Genomic DNA, 13,723 nt, shown 5'->3' on the forward strand with positions numbered 1-13,723 from the left:
GCCTGCGTGCAGTCTGGTACTGTCATGCTGACTGGGCAAGTACACCCACTTGCCAGTCCCTGAACCTTCCCTTTTCTTCATATCAGACACCACTATGGTAGGCCCAAGGGCAGGTTGCAGTGTAAGTATAAGGTAGGACAAGCCCTGGTGTTTGTGGCATGTCCTAATAGTGAATTACAGCGATTTTCATTTTTCACTATTGCAAAGCTACCTGTTCTCTATAGGCCAGAATGGGCTGTTAGATTATTACATGTTTATAATCCTAACTGACACAGAGAACATGGCAGAAATTCGAGTTTAGTATGCCTGGGCTCAGAATGATAAAATACATCTTTTAGTAAAGTGGGTTTTAACATTCTGTGTTTGCAAATACCACTTTTAGAAAGTAGGTATTTGCTTGCCTAACCTTTCAAGCCTGCCTCTGCGAGGTTGTGTATTCCTTTGTCTGGAGTTTGAGTGACAGGGCTGGGGGATTCCAGGAGACAGGCTGGGGCAGTCCAGTGGTGAATAGAGAGATCTGCATATAGATGGGAGGGAGCAGTTGCACCTGGGACCTGAAGCTCCCTAACTCCGGCTCTGTCGCTGCACCACAAGCTGCAAGCACCACATCGAAGCACGGTCTCACCATGCAACGCACGCCTTGGATCCACCGACTATGTCAACGGGCCGCTGCCTGCATCGCATCGAGGGACAACGTGTCCTGCAATGCTTCCTATCAGCATCGCGACGAACACCGGAACTGGCTCGCACATCCGTGCCGGCCGCCTCAAGTCAAAGGTACTGTGACTGAGTCTGTCGACATTTGAGTGGGCCAGTACCGATGCGGTCCGCTGGATTTGCTAGACTCTGTGTTATTTCAACAACGCTGTAGCCAGACAGGGCTACCGACTTGCACAGAACCTTGATCTAAGCCTTTAACCAGAACTCTTGAAATCTAATAGTACTGTGGATTATTTTTGTCGTTTATCGGTCTTGTGGTAACTCTATATAAAATAAACTTATTTTTGATACAAAACCTTGTGTGGTGTCCATTTGTAGTGTTGTCACTGGGTTACTGTATGTGGTCACAAATGCTTAACTACAACACCTCAGAGAAAGCCTTGCTGCTCGTGCCAAGCTACCAAGGGGGTGAGCAGGGGTAATTTTCAAGAGTGTAATCTCCTTATCCTGACTAGAGGAGAGGGTCCCTATTTGTCACAAGTACCTACCTGTGCCAACTAGACACCCCCAATTCTAACAGCAACCAATTGACAAATGTGACAATATATCTAATGACACACTGTACAAAAGAAGACATTCTGCAAGATGAAATTAAAATCATGAAGACCCCTAGACCAAATACGATTGCAAAACATGAAACAATACTATATTATTAAGTAAGACACAAAGTTAAAATTAAAAAAAGAATGGCATAATGCGAGACAAAATCAGTGTGGCATGAACAGAAGGTGAGACACAACAAAGAAACTACTTCATGGGTACCTAAACACACCCTGGCGATCTCCATTCCAAGTATGTGTTCCCCATCTCTCCCTATCCTCAAACGCATGGGTAAGCATGAATCCCACCTTATTGTAAAAAGTAAAGAATCACTAATGGCCCATCAAACTCCCCAGTTCATGTGATAACGCTAAATGCTTGAAGCAGCAGAAAGGTTATGTTCTATGCATTAACCAGACACACAAACACCACAGGTGTGAACTGGAACAGCAGCATGACTACATTGATTAAAAAATTAAGAAAATCTCTACGAAACATTTCAGCCCTATAGCCTTTTCTACATTGGCTGCTTGGTTGGGGGGTGGGGGACGGGGGAGGGGAGAAAAAAAAGGGTCCCTAATGCCTCTTTCCACCAATACATTTTTCCTTGAGTTTGTACTCGGGCGTAGCAGGCAAAAGACCAGTCAGATTTCCATTAAATTTGGCAGGATTATACATTATGATGTGCAGATGATCCTTTTTGGTAGTACATGTAAATAGAATAAGTATTTTTAAAGTTATAAGGGATTGAAACTTAGTGATATCTCAGACCGGGTTATACCACAGTAGTTTCATGGCATTTCACGAAGTTTCGTGAAATTATATCGGTATATGCCGATGATAAGGTATTATATGATTGGTTAATGACTGCCTTTACAAAAGTTAAAGGCAGCAATGTTGTTTTAAGCACACTTTGGCTGTGTTCTGCGTTAGGGACTTAGATCTAGGTAAGTAGTAGGTCTCATATTTCTTCCCTTCCTATCATCACTTTATGAAACTGGCAATAGGTAGGGAAAATTAATAATATTTTTCTATATATTTGTTTTAAAAGTTATGAAGTATTGTGGCACTACCTAGAAAGTACATAGATGCTTAAAAAATGTATATATGTACAAACATTAATACTACATTGTACTATGCTATATTTATAGAGTTCAACAGTGCATTTACAGTTTAAAAGTCTACGCAGTACCGCGATAATACCTACAAGCTATTATGCAACTTAAAATATTTTTTTTTAAATCACTATATTTCACTAAAGTAGTGTACTGCAGTGAGTTGTTACTTTTTAAATTATTTTCTTTTGTTTTTGTAAGCACAGTGGTACTTTCTAGGTAATGGTGTGGTACTCCATAAACTTTAAAAAAAAAAAGAAATCTATGAATACATTTACCTACCATTTACCATTTTAATAAAGTGGTACTAGGTAGGGAACAACAATAAAACCTACTGCTTACCTATATCTAAGGCCAGAGTGTGGTCAAAATAACATGGCTGCCTTTTACATTTGTAAAGTCGGGCCTAGTGTCCGGATGTGCGTGATGCAAGGCCTGTGAGCAACAGAAGTGGAAAATCTCCAGCCCGCCCCGGCGTTGCCCGGGGCAGAAGGGGGCTGGGGGCAGCATTTTGGGCTTTTTGTGCAGTCCCGGCCGGGCCCCCGCCCACCCGTCCTGACATTGCCTATACCGGCCCCCGCCCGCCCCGACATTGCCTATACCGGCCCGCGCCCAGCCGCCTGCCTCCTGCCTCCCGCCTCTGCCTTACCTCAGCCGCGCTCCGGACTTCACAGCCACTCCCGGGCCTCCGCCCGCCCCGACATTGTCCGGACCGCCTCCCGCCTCGCCTTACCTGAGCCACCGCGCCACTCCTCGCCGCTCGTCACCGCTCCTCCCCGCCTGTCGTCATCACGCAGGTGTAGGTCGCGGTCAGCGCTACGTCGCGGCCGGCGCTAGTTTTAGGGGACTACTTTGTTTTGAAATTTTAATTTTTTAATTTACGTTTTATTTTTATTTTAAGTCGCCTATGTCCATCTACACACCCTGAGGATTCCAACAATGTATTGGGTGTGTGGATTGGCGCTGTGGTTCCCGTGTTTACCTTGCCAAAATGTTTCTGTTCTCTCTTTATACTAGTAGTATAGATATATATATATATATATATATATATACTAATATAATAAAGAGAGAGCCCAAATCTTTGAGGCGGGTAATCTCAGGAACCACAGCACCAATTACACCACCCAATACAGCATTGGAAAGGGCAGTTGCAGCAGAAGGACATAGGCTATGCAGACGCTCACCATATACATTTAAAAGGTAAAAGAACCGTGCCAACAAAGTAGTCCCTTGTGGGCGTGTCTGCGTTGTGCTGTGGACGTGTGCTGGGAGCGTGACAAACGCTGGGGGCGTGTGGTACGTTCCGCCCTTCATGCCATGTCTCATATTGTGTGTTGTGGGCGTGTGCTGGGAGCGTGTGCGTGTGCGGGATTACGGGGAAAAAAAGCGAGTGTTGTGCCCAATATTTCATTGTTTTTTCTTCCCAGGTTCTGTACATTCCAGCTCCGGGTGTGCTTGCCCGGCGCTCCCAGTGACGTGCACCTGCTTTACTGTATGGAGGTCAGGCATGGCGCTATTCCCAAGGGCCGGAAGGAGCGCAAACAGGGGCCATTTTGCAGGAAATGTAATCTCGCCTCAACTTCCGGTGACGCCTTAAGCGCACACTGGAGATTTTCCACTTCTGTTGCTCACAGGCCTTGCATCACGCACATCCGGACACTAGGCCCGACTCCACGGAAATAGCAAGAAAGGGACTATCCCTCCCCAGGGAATATGTGATGATATTCCGCAAACCAACATCCCGCATACATCACTCCGCAATTTTTATAACGCAGGACTATTACTCCGCAAAGACATCATTTCTAAAACTTTTACAACGCATATGACTCTATCAGGCATGCCATTATAACGCAAATGCATGTGTGGTAAAGTCATATACATTGTAAAAGTACATTATTAAAACATCAAATATATGTTTGTATATATGGGTATTTATATATATATATATATATATATATATATATGTATATATATATATATATATATATATATATACACTTTTTTAATTTAATTAAAACATTTATTCTTTTAAATGGCACTATTTATAATATTTGTACTTATTATTTTATTTTATTACCCTTTACACCCTAAAAACTAATCTCAACCCGCTCCATTTAAAAACCCCTGCAACCCATAATCATAACCCACCCTTACTCCTTAAAATACCCCAACACCCTTAAACACTAACCCATCTTAACCCTATAAATATAACCTGTACCCCAAAACCCAAACCTATCCCTAAATCCTAAAAATACCCCTGTACCCCAAAACCCAAACGTAGCCCTGAACCCTATAAATACCCCTCTACCTCAAAACCCAAACCTACCCCTGAACCCTAAAAATACCCCTGTACCCCAAAACCCAAACCTAGCCCTGAACCCTAAAAATACCACTGTACCCCAAAACCCAAACCTACTGCGGAACCCTAAAATACCCCTGTCCCCAAAACCCAAACCTAGCCCTGAACCCTTAAAATACCCCTGCACCCCAAAACCCAAACTTATCCCTGACCTCTAAAAATACCCCTGTACCCCAAAACCCATACCTATCCCTAAACCCTAAAACTACCCCTGTACCCCATAACCCAAAACTAAGGGGGTCATTAGGATGGTGGACGGACTTGAGTCCGTCCGCGACCCCTGAGGAGGGAACGTCCGCAGGGGCTGCGGCGTTCCCTACGAGTAGATTAGGATGTGACCGCCAGGGTGGCGGTCACATCCTCTATCTTTAACATTGCGGCGGGTGCAGCTTCAAGCTGCACCTGCTGCAAGGTTAAAAATGCATGCATCGCATTTGCATGCACAAAGCAGCAGGCACTGCGCAGTGCCTGGCGCTTTGTGCACACAAATGCAGCCCCCATGTGCACCCCCCACCTCCCCTTCACCCAGGGGGCCCGCAACGGGCCCCCGTAGTGAAAGTCCATATGCTTTTCCACGGTGGACAAGCCGCCGTGGAAAAGCATGTATTCACCACCATTCTAATATGGCAGGCGGTGTCTGATAGACACCGCCAGCCATGTTAGAGCTTTTCTGCCGCGGTCGGAAGGCGACCGCGGCGGAAAAGCTGCGGACGGAATTCCAGACCCACCAGCCATCCTAATTTGGCGGTGGGTCTTTGGAGGCTCCGCAGCGGTTTTTCCTCATCCTCCGGGCCGGCGGTGGCTTCCGCCGGCCCGGAGGATGCGGAAAAACCGCTATCATAATCGGCCCCTATTTCTGAACCCTTAAAATACCCAAACACCCCAAAACATATACCTCAGTACCCCAAAACATATAACCCTATACCCATACTTACTTTATCCAAACATAAAAAAAAACATGCTTTTACCATTCATGCATTTACAACGAATTTCGTTGTAAATGTATGCGTAGAAAAGCATATAAAATGTAATGCCATGCGTTATAATGGCATTGCGGAGTCATGGTACTTTCGTAATGAAAGTATGCGGAGTGATGGTGTGCGGACAGAAAGTTGCAGAATAATGGGTGTTTACCCTCCCTCGGTAAGTACATTGGTGGCACGGCGGCCCACATCTCCAGCAACATACTCATATTTTTTCACTATCCATTTGAAAAATGCAAGGTCTCTCTCATTGATGGCCAGCACCGACATAAACTTTTAGGCACACCTGCCGCCACAAGTTCTAGAATTGAGAACTTTAGAGCTGGGGAGCTACGTTCGAATCTCGGCATCAGCTCAACATCCTGTGATTCCAGGCAAATCGCTTTGTCTCTCCGTGCCTACCACAAATAAATGTGCTCTTCTGTAATGTAAATTGTGCTCATGCCATGTTGTCAAATTCGCGCTATATAATATTGCAAGGAAAAATAAAGTAGGGAAACTCGAGTTCACATACTACTGAACGCGCACTCTTAAGTGCACCAGCAGTGCACTGTGAATCGGAGCGTTTCACAGGCCTGTCACAGATAAGAAATGCTATCAAAACGAAATCCTACAAAACAATATACTAGTGGCCGGCAGCAATTCATACCCGGACAACGTCGGGACTGGCTGCTAATATATATATATATATAAGGTTAAAGTGACTTTATAGATAGTTTATGTGTTACAACCTGACTTACGGTAAAAAAGGAAAAAACAGAAAAATCAACAATAAAATGACATTATAGGTTGTTGTTGAAATGAAACACAAGCTAATGTTTAAAAAAACAAGAACCACAGAACTATTATAGTTTAGTGGCTTAATTACAACTTGCACCACTCACATGTCACATCACCCGTGACATGCTTAGCATCATTGAAGACATCTCAGTCATAGCATCTGGCCAGCACTGTATTCAATCCGCATCAGTATGTGATTCAGTTACCCTTCACCCAACCCTCTGCAAACATTAAGGCTCCACTGTGCATGGTCTTAAGCCACACGTAGGACAAGGTAGAGGGCTTAGCCTCTAGCCAAAGTCTGCACCCTCCCCTCCCCAACCCCCATACACAGTGAAGGTTGTCTGCATGGCCTGATGTCACATTAGGCCCTACATCCAACAAACAATAGAGGTTGGCAGTGGGCTTGCACTATTGCCAGGCCCTGCACCATACCCCTTGCATGTAGCCAACTCCTGCTGAGCACTGCCTTTGGCCATGCACACGGGGAAGGTTGTTGGCTGCATGGCATCACCTGTGGCTAGACTTTACACCCACCCCTTTATAACCATCTAACAAACGACATGCTCAGCCTTCCACCCTTCACAGGAAAGGCTTACCAAAGGGTCTACTTGGTAATGATGTTCAGCAGCCAGCTCTCTACAAGTGTCCTACCCCCACTCCACCCATCCTTTGGGTGAATACAAGTAAAAAGACAATGGCATACATCAAAAGCATCTAACTTCAGAAATATCTAATTTCTTTTTCATCTTTCGAAAGCTGACAGAAAAACTTACAAGTGTCCAGCCCTCAATTTAGATAGCTGTATTACTTTCTTGCTTACAAAGCCAACAGCACACAGTCAGAATCATTGGTTGATCTCATTAGTAATTTCAAAGTTATTTAAATATAATCATTTATGTCATTTTACATCTCATGAGTGATGTACTATGTGAGTTTGTAAACTTTGATCGATGGGGGCACAAACTGTAGTTATGAAGGACTGGGTTCTTTTGGACCCAGCGGTGCCAGGGCACAACACCTGAAACCTTCGTGGGTAACCTGCTCCGGCGTACAAGTCACAGAGACACGGGACACTTCCTCTGACGTCAAAGATTCAAGGTTTATTTACTGCAGGGAACACAGAAGTCACAGGAAGTACATCGAGTGTAGTTCGGGGAGACTGCTTCAAATTGGTTCTGTGGATCGCTCCTTTTATACAGTTTTTACCCATAAGACAACATGGTACACAAAAGTTTACAACCCGGTTCCCACCATCATCCCCCAGAGGGGTCGCTTTGGTCGCTTTCAAACACATGAGGTCCGGATCATAAGTGCGGAAACATTTGGCGGTTCCCAACTGTAAAAACCCATCTTCCCACCATTAGCAAATTCCAATCAGCAGTAAAGTAGATCGGAAATAGGAATGAAGACAGGTGCAAAGGAAGACGGAGACAGTGGGGAGATCGGAAAGGGTGTAAAAGGGGAGGTATCGGGAAGCACGAGATACAGGCATCAAAGGGACGTGCCTAATGAGATGCACGGCTGAGACAATAAGCCTGTGAGGCAAGATGAGCCTCGAGCGGCGCCACCTGCCTTACAGTAGCATCCCCCTCGTCATAAAGACACTTACAAAGAACATGTGTCTTCCGCAAATATCTTGGGAGTCCCAGGGTCGCGAAGCGGACAGCGTCCGTTCGCTGGCTACTTGAGGGCAAGAGACAAAATGGATGCCGTATCTAAGATGGAACCCGTGGGTACAGATGAAAAACCCACATAACAAACGAACGGTTTAAGTTAGCACAGCGAAACTGCGCATACTTACCAAACTCGTCATTTGCGGTTCATAGATACCAGACTCGACCATATTCGTGCGAGTCGAAAACACCACTTACAATTGTCACGGAACCTCAGACGCTCCTTTTGCCCTCATGTAGGCAAGCACTAGTCGGAATCATATTCGATATTCATCAGACCATCGAGATGTTGTTGTAGCATAGCTCTGTCCAATCGAGTCCCCTTGGTAACAGATGGTTGTCTCATACACGTTGTAGCACAAAGACCACATAAGGCAGGACCACACTGCACACAAAGGGAACACGTGAACAGGAACACTACCACAACTCCGATGATCATCAGAATCTTCCAACCCCAAGTCGACATCAGGCCCCAAAACCATCCAAGTAGCGTCCAATCCCCTACATCCACGTGTATGGATTCGGAGATTTTATGCAACTTCGAGATGGCTTGATAGACAGTAGGAGCATTATCTGGGATGAAAATGCAGCAGCTCGAATGGATCACCTTACATACCCCACCGCGATCCGCTAAGACGACATCTAAAACCATACGGTTTTGTAACGTCATAAGCCTCTCCGCCTGAAGTTCCGTGGTGATATTACCAAGGGCACTGGCAGTAACATTAGCTGTCGATTCCACCACTCGAGTCAACTGTCTCAGGTTCCTACTATTAACCATAGGTCCCCAAAACGGGAGGAAACCCTTGAAAAAGTCTCCTGCCTCTTGACCGACAGTATCTTCTTCGCTAATTATGCCTCGTACAACTCTAGTCTTATGATAATCGGCATCTACAGTGAACGTCGGAGGCAACAAATTTGCAATGAAACATGTACCCATAAAGTCTGTGGGCAACCATGTGTATGCACGATCATGACAGATAAAGTAAGTACCCTTGGCAGCCAGAAACACAGGGGACGGGGTCATTGGCACAACGTAGGTTTCAGTGCAAGCACTGTCTCCAAATCGGGCTTGCGGACTTTGGCCACGACCCATGAGACACAAATTACCAGTGTGGGGTACGACCCATATTGGAGGCGAGCTTTTAAGCTGCTTTTCACTAGTGAACATACTGTATTCCCCTCTACTTAGGACCCTATAAGCTCGTACCTCTTCTTCAGGGATAAGAAAAGGATCATGGATCTCATCTTCCATATCCTCTATTGCCATTGATAGCAGCTTCTGATACGAGGTAGGACCAGAGTTGGGGGAACGTGGTTCTCGATTGGGGTGGAAACCCAGTGCACTTCGAAACATTGTTTGGAATGCTCGAGCTGACCCTTGGGAACTATACGGTAACACCAGATACGGAATTCCCTTACCCGTAGTATGTGGCATCAACCCACACACCCAACAATTAGTAGTGTTAACCACTAACTGATGCTGATGGAGGAGCTGAATAAAGGAATTGTTGCGGAATTCTACACGTCTAGCCTGCTCGTGTTCCGGTAACATGTGAAAGGAATGAGGAGAAGCAGTAGTGGTAAGATTAGGGTGAGGAGTAGGAGTAGGGGTAGCAGATAAGAAGTAAGACATAGTGTAATACACCCCACCCGCCAATAATGCAGAAGCAGTCAAAAACAATACAAACAGTTGGAATATAAAACATTTGGTACGACTGAGTTGCTGCAGCTTGAATCTATAGTCTTGAGCTCCTTCCAAATCATTCAGCTTCGAAAATGCCATTCCCTACGACCGTCCGCAACGTTTCTTGACGCACTTCGTTCTGTGCAGCAATAGTCAATCCCCAGGAGTTCCTAGGAACCGACGGCCTTTAACCTAGCGTCAAGACCTACTGTCCAGAAGGAAGTACGCGCGCGGCCCTACGGCCTTCAATACACAATATGTATATATATTAGCACAATATTTCTCAGCTGTGGAAGGAAAAAGATACAAGGAAAAAGCTCGACATATGTACAAAAAATTTCAATGATATGAATGTTCAAAATTGATCATGGGAAACGAGGATATTGCAGTTGTCAATTACAGCAACGCAAGAAAATTTTATTTGTCCTTAGTGTGAGATCGCAAAGAATATCGATGTTTCCCAGGACGTGTCTGCTCGTCGAACAAAGGATCTGTTGAAGAGACAGCGTCCTGCTGATCAGTTCGTTGTTCTGGTCTTGAGTCTTTTGCTGACAAATATTCAACAGTGGCTTTCTGCTGCGCTGAGTGTTCTCCAACAAGCTGTGCGTCGCTAAAAGGTACAAACGCCGGCAATGTTTCTGTTTCTGTTGACGCAATGCCTTTCCTTACCCACGGGTCTGCCGGCAAAGGAATAGGGACTCGTTTACAATGGGTAGCATGTACCCAATTTTTCCGCCCCTCGAGACGAACGGCAGTCCTCGTGGCCAGGAGTACCTGGTACGGTCCGGTGAATCGGGGGTCCAGATTATTCTTGCGTGAGAAGTTGCGGGTAACCACCCAATCCCCGGGCTGGAGCTGGTGGCCTGGACCCTCCGTCTGCGTTGGCAAGGCGTCGTAAACCTGTTGGTGAATTAACCTCAGTTTAGCAGTCAAGTCATGCAAATAATCAATCAACATCGGATACTCAAGATCAGAGAATATTCCTGGCCTAGGAACCCCCCACACATTCGCAGGACGGCCGAACACTATCTCATAGGGACTAAGCCCTATGCGGGAGTGTACAGTCGCCCTAGTTGACAGTAATGCTAGAGGCAAAGCGTCAGGCCACGAAAGACCAGTCGTAGCCTGAATCTTCGCTAACTTTAGTTTAAGGGTGCCATTGTACCCTTCAACCAATCCAGCTGACTGGGGATGATTGGCGCTATGGAATTTTTGATTAATTCCAAGGCCCTTACACACGCTCTTCATCACACTTCCAACAAACTCACTTCCGTTATCTGACCACACGACTCTAGGCATTCCATACCGAGGAAAGTATTCCTTCAGTAGGATTTTCGCAGTAGACAAAGCAGTATTATCCTTGAGGGGATAGGCCTCGATCCATCGGGAGAATGCGCACACCACAACCAAAACGTATTTCAGGTTATTGCATCGCTCCATATGGATGAAGTCCAATTGGATCACCTCAAAGGGATACGAAGGAGGAGCAAAACTGCCAGGGGGAGTTGGGGTTCCTTTGCCAGGATTGTACATTAGACACACCATACAATTCTTTACCAGACGTTCAGCACACTTTGTAATGCCATCATTCTTCCACACATCGGCCAACAACTTGCAAATGCCTTTCGCGCTAATATGTGCTAACCCATGTGCCATTGTCACAACGGCCAGCACATACGCATCAGGCAACATCCATCTTTTCTGATCCGACAAATCAATCCAACAACCATTCGCATCCAACTTTCCCGTACTTTCTTTCCACTTCATCTTTTCAGTCTCAGTGGCCTCATTCTGAATTGCTTTCACACTCTCAAAAGTATCTACACACATACTTGATTCTGTAGGCCACCTAACCGAACTCGTCACATACATTCGAGTACTAAGGTTCCGGGCAGTCTCCTTAGCAATCTCATCTGCAAACGCATTACCACGACCAACATCATCCGTCACTTTACGATGCGCACTACATTTAACAATCGCAACTTGTGCAGGCAACGTCAATGCATCCAAAAGATCGTTCACAAGCTGGCCATGCTGTATTTTCGTGCCATGCGACGTCAAGAACCCACGCTCTCGCCACAATCGTCCAAAACTATGCGCTACACCGAAGGCATACTGGCTATCGGTGTACACATTCACACGTTTCCCTTTTGCTAACACACACGCTCTAGTGAGAGCAATCAGCTCTGCAGCTTGGGCAGAATTCTGACTCAATCTTGCAGTTTCAACAACAGTGTTCAATGTTACAACAGCATAAGCAGTAGTCACATCGCCATTCGGCAACTTAAAACATGACCCATCCACATACAAAGTGCCGTCCGGATTTTCCAATGGGGTGTTTTTAAGGTCCACTCGACCCTTTGTTTCCTCTTCTGTCCGCAAGTAACAGTCATGTTCTGTTACTTCATCTGACTCTGCACTAATTGGTAACAAAGTTGCCGGATTTAGGACATTACAACGTTTTATCTGAATGTGGCTTGCCAGAAGCGTCAATTCGTACCCAGATAACCTCGCACTCGTCAAGTGCTGAGTTTTCGTACGATTCAACAGAGTATCGACTGCATGCGGAACCATCACCGTAAGCATATTATCCATGACCAATCCTGATGATTGTCGGATGGAGACCGCAGCTGCCGCAGTTGCTCTCAAACAACTCGGCAATGCTCTAGCTACTGGGTCTAAGGTCGAGGAAAAATATGCACATGGACGTTGCTTACCACCAAAAGGTTGCGTTAAGACACTCAAAGCACAACCTTCCCTCTCGTGAACATATAACGTAAACGGCTTACTGTAGTCAGGGGTACCTAACACAGGAGCCGAACACAATGAATCACGCAGTTCAGAAAAACTTTTCTGACATTCTTCCGTCCATGGTAAAGGAGTTGGAACATCCTTGCACGTAAGAGCCACCAATGGTTTCGCTAGCAATGAAAAATTAGGAATCCACTGCCTGCAGTACGACGTGATACCTAGAAAGGCACGCACATCTCTTTGGGTTTGTGGCACAGCCATTCGCGCAATCGCTGCAATTCTCTCTGGGGTCAATCTCCTTCCCTCCTTTGACAATAAGTGACCTAGATAGGTTACTTCTTGACAACAATATTGGAGTTTAGAAGGTGACACCTTGTGATTTAACTCACAGAGATGTTGCAGCAACGACACCGTAGCAATTTTGCAAATGTCCTGAGTATCAGCAGCCACCAATAAGTCGTCGACGTATTGGATTAAGGCCGCACCAACCGGCAACCTAAACGCATCCAGTTGTCCCTTCAAGGCTTGACTGTAAATAGACGGACTTTCACAGTAGCCCTGAGGAGCGCGTTTGAACCGGAAGCTACGCCCACCGAGAGAGAAACCGAAAAGGTCCCTGCTCTCTTCGGCAATCGGGATGCTGAAAAACGCATTTTTCAAATCAATCACCGAAAACCATGATGCAGTAGCTGGAATCAGAGTCAGTAGCGCCGTGATGTCAGGCACAACAGGAAATTGAGGAACCACAATTTTATTTACCTCCCGTAAATCGATAACAAAACGATAAACAGGCGGTTTTGTAGGATCAGTACGTTTAAGAATGGGTAGTACAGGGCTGTTGCACACGTTTCCCCGAGTCTCCTCAATAACATCTTTCTCGATCAAATCATAAATGATCGCTAACAGTGCTCGTTCACCATCAAGGGAGATACGATATTGGGGAATACGTGGCAGTCGCACATTAGCTTTCAACTGAACAACATAAGGGGAGATATCAAGTAGGCCCACATCATTTGGACCCGTCGCCCACAAAGACACAGGAAGAGAATTCAATTCCGGTGGAAGCCTATCGAGAGACAGATACATAGGAGAGACAACCCTCTCTCCTAACG

General features: G+C 45.7%; 1 protein-coding gene across 15 annotated transcripts in view; it reads right to left on the reverse strand.

Annotated features, from left to right (window-relative positions):
• FOXP1 (forkhead box P1) overlaps positions 1-13,723 on the reverse strand; it is an 875,723-nt gene that overhangs the window by 204,700 nt on the left and 657,300 nt on the right. The window lies entirely within an intron of this gene.

This window comes from Lissotriton vulgaris, chromosome 9 (genome assembly GCF_964263255.1).
Source record: "Lissotriton vulgaris chromosome 9, aLisVul1.2, whole genome shotgun sequence".
Lineage (NCBI taxonomy): Eukaryota > Metazoa > Chordata > Amphibia > Caudata > Salamandridae > Lissotriton > Lissotriton vulgaris.